Raw genomic sequence first — 12237 nt, 5'->3', positions numbered from 1 at the left:
AAGAAAGGCGTTTTTCGTTGCGACGGAATCTTCTCACGAAATTCCAATCGCCAACTTTCTCCTCCGAACGCGAAAATATTTTGTTGGCACCGACCTACATAGGGAGGGACGATTACCAAGATAAAATGAGAGAAATCAGAGCCAGTACGGAAAGATATAGGTGTTCATTCCTTCCGCGCGCTATACGAGATTGGAATAATAGAGAATTGTGAAGGTGGTTCGATGAACCCTCTGCCAGACACTTAAATGTGATTTGCAGAGTATCCATGTAGATATAGCATTTTCTTGACATCCTGTACTCGTACACCTTTTCTCAAAGTAGGCATACTTTCCCAGGCCTCAATTTCGCTTGAGATTCTGCTGCTCTTAACTCCACGAGGCTCGTGTTTGTTTAACCACAGGCTCTGTACGTTGGGTACGGCTAGATTTGCTGTGTTCATATAACAATCTACCGGTTCCTTTAAAGCTAAGAACCCAGATGCATTCATGTTACCGACGATAAATCGCTTTATTTTCTGTGTCGTGTTCTTTACATCTGCTGGAAAAATACATTTAGCAACTCAAGTATAAACATTCTGTCCAGGTATTGTGTAGGTTAGCGACCAGTAATGACCCTTACCTCCTGTGCTGGACTAGCTTCTGCGGCAACACGTTTATTACTTGACATTACATATTCAAATTTTTTTCGCATTTTGCTTCTTTGCTGGCACAGTACAGTCTCCTTTAATTCGTCGTTTCTTTCCGCTCAGACTGTTCCAAACATTTGCTGCCTCCGCCACTTTATCTAACAATGAAGAGTAAGCGCGCGAAACATAGAGTTAACAGCAATGGCTTTCAAACCGTATGCCATCTCTTGACTGCATTTGATACTACATTTTCATTCGTGGTAGTTCGTGTTAGTGGGCGTGGCGTGTAGCTCCCACTTCACACAAAACTACAAAATTCCGTATTACGGCACTTAGAGCTTTTTTGTTTCATGTCTTCAATTATCAGTCGGTGATTCCTGGGTTCAGTAGCGTCACAGATGTTTATCAAAGAGTTCGGATCAGGCGAATTTGGTGGCCAAGACGTGAGTTTACTATAAGGCAACTCAGACCACTACAGCACGATTCTGAACATGTGACGCGGAAAGTTATCCTGCTGGAAGATACCGTAGCTGTTGGTGAAGAGATCAAGCGCTAAGCAATGCTGGCAGTCTGCAGCTATGTGCATGTACTCTGCGGCTGTCCATGACTACCACAGGTCCCATGGACGCCCAGGTCAATGCCCACCATAGCGTAAGGGTGCACTTAACGCTGCCACCTCACAGTTCGCTGCTAGCCGGCATGGCCCAGCGATAATGAAATGCGCCCACTGAGATTTATCGGTGAGACAAGCTCACCAAGTCTTACTGCCCATTTAGCATGCACGATTCCTGCTCGCCTTGCTACTAGCTATGACCTACGCCAGGCGACAATATCGAGTTGTTTTGTGTTTCAAGCCGCGACCATCCTCATACGTTCTGAAACTTGAGCTGTGATTGGCTGCTGGCATAAACGTATCCTGCGGCTAGGTTTATCCCTGCCTGCTCGCTGATGGCACTTCTCTCGCCGGGAGCCTTGGTTACGTTTATCCTGCAGCCTCGCTGCTTGCCAGGAGTGCCTAGAGAGTCACACACGGCACTGCTGGGCTGAACTTGAAGCAGTCAAACACGGCTCAAATTTCAGAACATACGGTGATGGCTACAACGCAAAACACAAACCGGCTCGATGTCATCGGCGTGTCAAGGGTTGCAGGGAGCACAGTAGGGTAGGCAGCGACGATTGTGGGTTAAATGAGCAGGTATGGCTCGGTGGTCTTGTTTCTTCATCGCTGGAATATGCTGGCGAGCAGCAAGCAGCGAGGTTGCAACATACATGCACCGTAATACTTCCCCAACCAGCCGATGTCTGTGGCGTGGCGCATGTTTAGAGCAGCATTCACTTCACTAATGATGTATCCAGACATAACCATCGACCTGATGGAAGAACAAACGTGGTTCATTCGACAAGGCGCCATGTTTCTACTGATCCACTGTCCAGTCTCGATGATCCCTTGCCCACTGCAGTCATAACTGACGACGTTGTTGGATCAACGTGGGAGCACTTAGGGCTCTTCTGCTGCAGAGTTCGATGTCGAAGAACGTGCACCGAACAGTGTGCCCTGAAACAGCTCTGCCCTGACTAGCATTGCGCGCTGTCCTCAGAGCTGCCACAGATGGTGGCCTAACCTGCTTTCCACAGCACAGAAGTCTCCGACCTCCACATTCTCTGATGAGGCGTGACATTTAAAATCTTGTATCCTACTTCTGGCTTAACCGTCCTTGAACCACTTTCCGTAGACGCTCGCGACAGTAGCGCACGAACAGCAAACCAGTTTCACCCATTCGCCGGCGCAGGGCCATAATTATCTGCCCTTCTCCAAAGTTGTTTATTTATTTATTTATTTATTTATTTATTTATGCATTTATTTTACCTGGCAAGATTAGGGCCTTCAGGCCCTCTCTTACACCTAACCAGGCATACTCACATTCAACAAATTTCAGTTTCTACAGAACATTAAGGACATATAACATGTTATACAGTATTAATGTTACAGAAAAAAATTAGAGATTATAAAAGTAGTACAATGATAATTATAACAATCAAAAAATAATTATATAATCAAGAATAATAATAATAGTAATGACTATGTATAGGAAAGTAAACATATTTTTTCTTTTATGAATGTCAGTCCTATTGCTAGTTGGGAATTTTCTCGTTATATTCTTGCAGCTTGTGAGTTATTCTCATCAAGCAGAGACATAAGACGATAGAATGGGGTGAAAGAGATATAGAAGAGGTAGATAGGTTAGAGGAAGAGAAATAGAATGGCAAAATTCGAATCTATGATGGAGAGGAGAAAGAAAAAGATGAGAGGGGCACGACAATGGTGGCTATACCGTCCCTAATATGTAAGTCTTGAGTTCCCTCTTGAATGTTAAGTGGTTCTGGATAAGACGCAGATCACAGGGGAGCGCGTTCCATAGTCGTATGGCTGAGATGGAGAATGACACAGAGAAAGATTTTGTGTTATGTAAAGGTACAGCCAAGATGCTAGACGTATCCGATCTGGTATTGCGGTTGTGGAATGATGATAGGTGTTTAATGTGAGAAGATAAGTATTGGGGGCACCAGTGGCTAAGAAATCGATGAAGTAAGCACATCGTGTGGAGATCGCGTGCCTTATGTGGGCGTATCCAACCTAGCTGGGAGTATGAAGGACTGATATGATCATACAACCGTATATTGCATACGTATCTAACGCAAGCATTCATCACTAGCTCGAGCCATCTCGAATTTTCACTATTTGTGCCGTGTTGAACTACATCACAGTAGTAAAGATTAGGCAAGACTAGTGTTTGGACTAATTTTTGTTTGACATGGGTTGGAAATATTTTTCTAAATTTTTGAATTGCATGTAGGGAGGAGAGCGATTTCCGGCAAGCTGTGACTGTTTGTCCTTCCCAGTTTAGGTGTTCATCCAAGATTATTCCAAGGTCTTTTACTGTTTATGGTATGTTAGTTGGGTACCATTGAGGAGTATTTGAGGGACTGTTTCGCGAAAGTACCGACTGATTAACTTTGGATGAGATAAAAGTATGACCTGGGATTTCTTGGGGTTTAGTTTCAGACCTAGGTTCTGCGCCCATCGAGAAACAGAGCAAAGATCTGCGTTCATACTCGCTACTGCGTCAGCAATGTTCTTGGGGCTTGCACTTATGTACAGTTGGATGTCGTCGGCATATAGATGGTAGTTGCAGGAGTGAATCACTGAAGATGTGAGTGGATTTCCCTACTGTGGTCTATATCGTCGGCATAATGATTCCCCATTCGTCTCTGCTCCCTGAATATACATTCCTTTCGACGTTACGTACCCGGAACCTCACAAGGCGAAATTCAGTCTTGCAGTAGGTAGTGCTCATAATATTTTGGTTAATGCATAAACACCACAAAGCTGCTTTTTTTTGTTGTTGTTGTTGTGCCGCTATTTCCGGCAATATGTAATCGTCTGTGGCAGTTGTGATCTAGAGTAAATGATGTCGTCCCATATTCCATGGTCGCCAACTTCCACAGGGCTAAATAATAAGCTAACGATTTTAAAATTGTAGGCGTGTGTCATACATAATTAAAAACTGTATACTTCCGAAAAAAGTTGCAACGCAGTACAAATTTAGAGAGTTGTATATTAAAATGTCTTTTTTTAAAAGCTTTTATAAAAGCTTAAAGAAGGTTTTTATGGACGGTGGTTAGTGTCAGGGACTATTCACGCAGAGGAACCTCTCAAAGAATCCTGTAGCGTATCGTGTGATGTCATGACTTGTTATGGCGTTTATGGAGCCCCAGAAAGTCAGCTGATGTGCCTCGTCAAGTTATCAGTTGTGTTAGCTGAATGGAGAAAATCTCACAAAAGATGTCAAGCCAAAACTTCTGAACATTCTTCAAGTGTATATGATCACTTTTTTTAATTTTAAATTTTTGTTTCAGTAGGGTTATTGATAATTGCCGACTGTTATTACGGCACTCACTATACAGGACATCCTAACGTTGAAACTGATCCTCGGAGTTGCCGTAGCGTCGCAGTGAGTCTTCTGCGCGGTCGCTGCCGCAATGCACTCGGACCCGGCCTAGTGTTACGCGTGAGGCAAATTATGCGAGATATTTGATCACTGATTGGCCAGGAAACATTTATCGACACACCTGGATCAATTCCCAGCTCGATCACACTTATAACACAGGCTTAATAAGGATCGCCAGCCTCATTTTGACCACGATACAGGGTTGAATAGTCATCATTGCAACATCAGTGATAAACTGTAGTGATGTAACACATGAGAAATGGATCAGAGAACCGAACACTGTACTGAACAACGCACGCCGGTTATATTCAGTTTCCAATTGGTTCCTTACTACTTCCGCAGAAACTCGACACAGGCAAGTCAAAGCTATGTAGGTATACCGTAGGGTCACACTAAAATCGAAATAGTTCAACTTTGCACGAAAAAATCAAGATTATTAGCTTTAATGAAACGTAGCTAAGTCCGTCTCTTCCACCACGCACCATCCCCACCTCAAGTATGTTGAATTATCGCTATTATATCTCTTTAAAAAAAAACTGTAACTATTTATTTAGAGGAAACACTCTCCTAGTAAATTTGTTTGTCCTTTGATTTATCGTGATATGTTACTGATTTTTAGTGAAGTTAGTTTTTACGTTTAGCTTACAAAAAAATACAAAAGATATATAGTAAGCAAAATAATGAATTTCGTAGGTTGCCAGTTACGTATTATATCTGTTTTTATCGAGCGCCAGGCGCCCTACAAATTACTGTAAATGCAATAGCGTAGTATTACTTAGCTCCAGTTCACTATCACATAAAATAGACAAGTTTTAATAAAATTATTTCACTGGATTCCTTCAATTAATCTCACTGAATATTTTTACATAATTTCTTCCGCTCCGGCTATCAGACATTGTGCTGTGAAAACATATTTTTGAATGTACCGCGTAATGGCGGCTAATTGTTAACAGTCAGAGATCACCGTCACTCGCTCCGCAGCAGCTGGAAACATGCTAAATAATTTTCATTAAATATTCTTTTTATAACATAAATGTGGCGTAGGTTCTTGAAATAACACATGGAGATCACTTTATACTAATATATTCTTACTAGGACACAGTTTACACCATTAAATATTTGCAATTACGTTACGACAGAAACAAATGCTAGCGCAGCACAATAGCTTGCGTACCTTATTCCAGCTAACACCAGAACGAACAGAACAAAACAGACTAGACAGAAGAATGAGCATTGCATTGTATTTTATACTCTTACAAAGATAATATTTCTTTTAATTACTTACACATTATAATCTCATACAATAAAAATAATGAAACTTCCTGGCAGATTAAAACTGTGTGCCCGACCGAGACTCGAACTCGGGACCTTTGCATTTCGCGGGCAAGTGGTCTACCAACTTTTTTTTTTTTTTAATCTCATTTTGTTCGCTTTTGTTCTTTGTATCTGCTCGGGCCGGACGTCGTAAGACATCCGTTTAAGTTCGTTGTTGACCGATTAGCTCAGTTTTTTTATTACAGAGGGCTGCTAACCCTCTGACCGTGTGCTGACAGTCCGTAATTTGCCAAAGAGTAGCATTCTGTAAATTTCGCCTCAGCTCTGCGCATGCACGTGGCGGCGATTAGAGACGGGGCTAAAAGCAAAGCAGTATCTTACGAGGCAGCGTCTTGAGCTGACATCTGTTGGCAACACCGAGCAACACTCCAGTATTCAAGCGCTGTTTATTTTACTTCGCATTAACAAATTTAGCAGGAAAATATTGGAAGTAACAAACATTATCGCAGCTATATCATTTAGTTATTTTTAGTTTGCTAACAAAATAGCAATAACCCCCCATGTCTTTTAAATATCTATAAAGGATGTACTTCACACTCATAAAGTTTCGTGGTAATGTGCTCTTTAGATATGACAACGTCACAGTTTTGATTGCCGTTCGTCGCCGTGTCTACTTTTTCTTGCAATTTTTGAAGGGTTCGGATGAAATAATCCGTGCCCAACTGAGCTACGGAAGCACGACTCAGGTCCGGTACTCACAGCTGTACCTCTGCCAGTACCTCGTCTCCTACCTTCCAAAGTTTATAGAAGCTCTCCTGCGAACCCTGCAGAACTAGCACTCCTGAAATGAAAGAAAGGATATAGCGGAGACATGGCTTAGCCACAGCCTGAGGGGTGTTTCCAGAATGAGATTTTCAATCTGCAGCGGAGTGTGCGCTGCAAGGTTCGCAGGAGAGCTTCTGTAAAGCTTGGAAGGTAGGAGACGAGGTACTGGCAGAAGTAAAGCTGTGAGTACCGGCCCTGAGTCGTGCTTCGGTAGCTCAGTGGGTAGAGCACTTGCCCGCGAAATGCAAAGGTCCCGAGTTCGAGTCTGGGGCGGGCACACAGTTTTAATCTGCCAGGAAGTTTCATGTCAGCGCACACTCCGCTGCAGAGTGAAAATCTCATTCTGGAATAAAAATAATGTCTTTTCTGCATCTATCGATCTATATTGTATATTTTTACAGTTATTGGGTTGTTTTGGGGAAGGAGACCAGACAGCGAGGTCATCGGTCTCATCGGATTAGGGAAGGAAGTCGGCCGTGCCCTTTGAAAGGAACCATCCGGGCATTTGCCTGGAGCGATTTAGGGAAATAACGGAGAACCTAAATCAGGATGGCCGGACGCGGGATTGAACCGTCGTCCTCCCGAATGCGAGTCCTGTGTCTAACCACAACGCCACCTCGCTCGGTATTTTTACAGTTAGTGTTATTACTTAGTGTTATTACCTTTCGCAGATAAATCGATGTTTGCAATTCATTTTGAGTCACATACAGTCATTTTTATTTATGTAATAAAACTAAAAACAGCCGACCAGTTGCAATGGATAAAGAAATCTTTACCTAGGTTTCAACAGATTTAAATCTGTCTTCTTCAGAAGGCGGCAATTTTACATTAATATGGACTGATGTATCATCGTCGTTTTTACAAATATCTGCATAGATCCATTTGTCCAAATTAAAATATAGCCCTGAAAATAGGGTTTGTGATGTAAATAAAAATTAGTACATGGATGTTGCAGAGCTCACAAGCGACTATATTAATGTAAAATTGCCGCCTTCTGAAGAAGACAGATTCAAATCTGTTGAAACCTAGGTAAAGATTTCTTTATCCATTGCAACTGGTCGGCTGTTTTTAGTTTTATTACGTGGAACCGTTGCTGTTGCGCAGCTATGTTTAAAATACTTTTATTTATGTTTTACCTCGATAATGGTGAATATTGCAAAAGGGACACTACATCGCCTAAGATTGTACATCTCGCTAAAGTTCAGAATATACAGCATAAAATAAAGCAAAGCACACTGAAAATGTAACCCTACACTTATTTCAGCGGTACGGTTCGCCTCAGACACTCGGTGTTCTCCTTAGTGTGACTCCTGCTGCCAGGTGCGCCGTGTGTGTTGTGCAGGTGCTGCGGCCAGACGGGACGGTGGTGCGCGTGCTGGGCGTCAGGCCGCTGGAGGACCAGCCCGGAGTGCTGCAGACGGAGTTCGACCAGCCGACCGGCGTGGCGGCGTCGCGCGGCAGGGTCGCCGTCGCAGACAGCGGCAACAACAGGGTCAAGGTGCGTAGCGGCTGCCCGCCACAGCCCACCGATGTCTGACAAGGGAACATCCCCATCGCACCCCCCTCAGATTTAGTTATAAGTTCGCACAGTGGATAGGCCTTGAAAAACTGAACACAGATCAATCGAGAAAACAGGAAGAAGTTGTGTGGAACTATGAAAAAATAAGTAAAATATACAATTTGAGTAGTCCATACGCAAGATATGCAACATCAAGGATGGCGCGCGCTCAAGAGCGCAGTGGTCCCGTGGTTAGAGTGAGCAGCTGCGGAACGAGAGGTCCTTGGTTCAAGTCCTGCCTCCAGTGAAAAGTTTAATATTTTATTTTCAGTTTATGTGACAAACTCTTATGTTTTCATCACTTTTTTTGGAGTGATTATTACATCCACAAGAAAACCTAAATCGGGCAAGGTAGGAGAATCTTTTTACCCATTCGCCAAGTGTACTAGTTAGGTGGGTCGACAACATATTCCTGTCATGTGACGCACATGCTGTCACCAGTGTCGTATACAAAATATCAGACGTGTTTTCCTGTGGAGGAATCGGTTGACCTATGACCTTGCGATCAAATGTTTTCGGTTCCCATTGGAAGGGCACGTCCTTTCGTCTACTAATCTCACGGTTTTGCGGTGCGGTCGCAAAATACAGACACTAAACTTATTACAGTGAACAGAGACGTCAATGAACGGACGGACATATCATAACTTTGCGAAAATAAGAAATTAAAATTTTAACTCGAGGACGGACTTGAACCGTTGATCTTTCATTCCGTAGCTGCTCACGCTAACCACGGGACCACGGCGCTCTTGCACGCAGGCGTTCCTAGTTGTTGCTTATCTTGTACACAGACAACTCAGTTTGTATATTTTGCTTATTTTTTCAGTTCCACACAATTTCTTCCTGTTTTCTCGATTGACCTGTGTTCAGTTTTTCAAGGCCTATCCACTGTGCCAACGTATAACTAAATCTGAGGGGGGTGCGATGCGGAGGTTCCCTTGTGAGTAAAGGTCGGGACACACACGTCCGGGTCGTGTCAGGGCCGAGCGTCGGACGAGTGACGGCCGTGCTGCGGTCCGTTCCTGCAGGGGCCACACGTGACCGGGGCGCGCCCGTGTCTCTGTTGTTCCTTGTAGTGACTGGGACGCGGTGATCTGTGTTTCTGTTTGTGAAAGCGGTAAAACATGTTGTAAGTAGGCTGTTTATGTTTTCTTTATGTAAGAAGGCTGTTTATGTTTTCTTATTGGCGACGTTACGTAGCGCTCTATATGAAAATCACTGGCTGTGCTGTGTGCAGTCTGTGGCTAGTTTGCATTGGTTCAAAAATGGTTCAAATGGCTCTGAGCACTATGGGACTCAACATCTTAGGTCATAAGTCCCCTAGAACTTAGAACTACTTAAACCTAACTAACCTAAGGACACCACACACTCCCATGCCCGAGGCAGGATTCGAACCTGCGACCGTAGCAGTCCCGCGGTAGTTTGCATTGTTGTCTGCCATTGTAGTGTTGGACAGCGGCAGCTGGATGTGAACAGCGCGTAGCGTTGCGCAGTTGGAGGTGAGCCGCCAGCAGTGGTGGATGTGGGGAGAGAGATGGCGGAGTTTTGAAATTTGTTATACTGGATATTATGAACTGCTATATATATTATGACTATTAAGGTAAATACATTGTTTGTTCTCTATTAAAATCTTTTATTTGCTAACTATCCCTATCAGTAGTTAGTGACGTTTGAATCTTTTATTTAGCTGGCAGTAGTGGCGCTCGCTGTATTGCAGTAGTTCGAGTAACGAAGATTTTTGGTGAGGTAAGTGATTTGTGAAAGGTACAGGTTAATGTTAGTTAGGGCCATTCCTTTGTAGGGATTTCTGAAAGTCAGATTGCGTTGCGCTAAAAAAATATTGTTTGTCAGTTTAAGCACAGTCTTGTATAAATTGTTCTAAGGGGATGTTTCATAATGTTCGCTAATTTTTCTAATAGTGAATTAGGACTTATAGCACTTGCTTTAGACGAAGAGGGAAAAGAACGAAGGCAAACAAGAAAAAGAAAATTATGGATCCACAGTGCCTGGAAAACAAGACCAGTACAGGGAGAGTTTCGAACATTATTTTCTCATCTCATCTTTAGATGGAAAGCACGCAACAATACAGGCTCCAAACAACTCAGGAAGTCTCTATTGGAATTACAAAAAAACATATTTCATTGTGCTTCTTGCTCTGGTTGACCCATGTTATAATTTTATTGCAATAGACGTGGGAGCGCACGGAAAAAATTCTGATGGAGGCATTCTAGTAAATTCAAACCTTGGAAAGTCATTAGAAAACAATACGCTTAGCGTCCCAAAGAGTAAAACTTTGCCCGGAACTGATGCTGAACTTCCAATGGTAATTGTAGGCGATGAAGCTTTTCCTCTCAAAACGTACTTGATGCGACCATATCCTGGAAGGTACTTAACAAATGATAAGGCTATATTTAATTATCGTTTGAGTCGGGCAAGAAGAATATCCTAAAATGCATACGGTATATTGCAACAGAAATTTCGATTATTTAGAAGAATCCTTCAGGGAGATCCTAATAACCGTACAATGATTGTGACGGCTGCATGTGTCCTGTACAACTTTATTCGAAAAATGGAAGGTTATAGGGTGCCCCAACAGAGGATGGATCAAAAGGAAACTGCTGAGGGATCCGGAAGATCATCAAATCTTCGAAACCTACCTCGAATTCGTGGGAGATCAACAGATGCTGCATTTGCTGTACGAGAACAAGTCAAAAAATTCCTGAATTCTCCACAAGGGGCTGTGTAATGGCAAGAACATGTCGCCTTGGCTATGTAACGATGACATAAACCAAACATCTGTTTGTAAAATAAAAAGTAAATAAATATCTTTCGGGTATTAAAACTTGTATAGTTTTTATCTTACCTTTGGCTTGTAGATGTGTTGCAATTGTCTTCCAAACTCTGTCTTTGTACTCGATATTCCTGTAGTTTTTACTTCCCTGATCGTAAGGAACAGGAAACTTACGAACTTCTTCTATTAGTCGTTCCACATCCATGTCTTATGCACAGAACAGTCTTGCGCAGTTGCACAGCTCACAAGACAATTCTACCGTCAGGCCGTGTCCGTCACGTGAAAAATTAAACACGGCGAATCCCGCCCGGCCCGGCCCCGGCCCGTTGACATTCCCCTTGCACGGCCCGGTCAAGTGGGGCCCGCCGCGCTACATTTGTTTTAATGACGTATTTCGTTGTCCGGGTGACGGCCGATACTCGGACGTGTCTCGGCACAGACACGGTCCGGACATGTGTGTCCAGACCTTAAGGCAGCGCGACCGCCTGCCAGTGTCTCAGGTAGCCGCCGTTTACTGTACGCAAACCAACTGAGCAATCTGGGAGCGAACGGCAGAACCCTGCAACTGCCCGTAGTCACGGTTGCAGGTGCGTTTCCATCCGCGAATGGAGACAGCGGAACAACTCGCACAGAAAGATTGAATGAGCCTACAGACATCTATCTGGGTTAATCAAAGATCAAAAACGTTTGTTGTGGCCTTTGTCGACTTTAAAAAAGCGTATGACTCAACTGATCGAGAAACAATAAAGAAAACCCTTGCCGAATTTGCTCTAGATGGGAAAACAATCAATCTGATAAGCGCCACTTTAAGGGGCTCCAGAAAGGCTCAAAATCATGAAAAGTTCAATTTTTTACTTTTTTGCGTTTTCTGAATCTGCAGATTATTACCTTTTAATAGCTATATAATTTATTCAATTCCGAAGACTACAACTATTTTTAAATTTTTTTGAAATGTGTTCTACATGGGCGTTACCCACTGTGGCGCTGTTAAACTGCTGTCAAATGGCGTTATTATTAACGTCCGTGTTCATCAGGTACATTTTAGTGATGTGAGATAAAGTATGTGTTGTGGCTAACCTGTGATGGTTCAATATATATCGCTGGTGTGATTGTCGATTGTTTCATGTTTATTTACTCTGTCGTTATCTCGAAAAT

Source organism: Schistocerca cancellata, chromosome 5 (genome assembly GCF_023864275.1).
Source record: "Schistocerca cancellata isolate TAMUIC-IGC-003103 chromosome 5, iqSchCanc2.1, whole genome shotgun sequence".
Classification (NCBI taxonomy): Eukaryota; Metazoa; Arthropoda; class Insecta; order Orthoptera; family Acrididae; genus Schistocerca; species Schistocerca cancellata.
Note: the sequence above shows the minus strand (reverse complement) of the source record.